The sequence below is a fragment of the Octopus bimaculoides genome, chromosome 3 (assembly GCF_001194135.2).
Source record: "Octopus bimaculoides isolate UCB-OBI-ISO-001 chromosome 3, ASM119413v2, whole genome shotgun sequence".
NCBI classification, from domain to species: Eukaryota; Metazoa; Mollusca; class Cephalopoda; order Octopoda; family Octopodidae; genus Octopus; species Octopus bimaculoides.
In genome coordinates, this window is record NC_068983.1 from 100,247,978 (window position 1) to 100,248,441 (window position 464).

The following is a 464-nucleotide window of genomic DNA, read 5'->3' on the forward strand; positions in this document are numbered from 1 at the left end:
AACGCCTTAGCCTCGCCAACGCCCATGGTAACGCTGCGAACGTGCTGGCTTGTTTCAGTTGGTTCTGTTGAACCTTGTGGTGTGCGACCAGTTGAAGCGCTTGGTGCTGCTTTGTAATTTTTTTTCTCTTTCTTCCCCACAAATGGTTTCAATACAGTTTTAGCAGAAAGATTTGGAAGAATTAGGAGAAAGTTCTGCGGTAATTTTCTTTCATATAAATAAATGTTTATGTTAATTAAAGAATTTGCCAGCAAAATCTTATAAAATGACAATGTTCTAAAAGATGTACATGTTTATATGTTATATAGGAAAAAAAATTCCTAATATCTGTGACAATATACTGAATTCATTCAGTGTTTGAGCTTTGGATTTACAAATTGGGTAGCTAGCAGAAAGTGAATTTACAACTTATGTGGATTACTGTGCATTCACTATATATATATATATATATATATATATATATA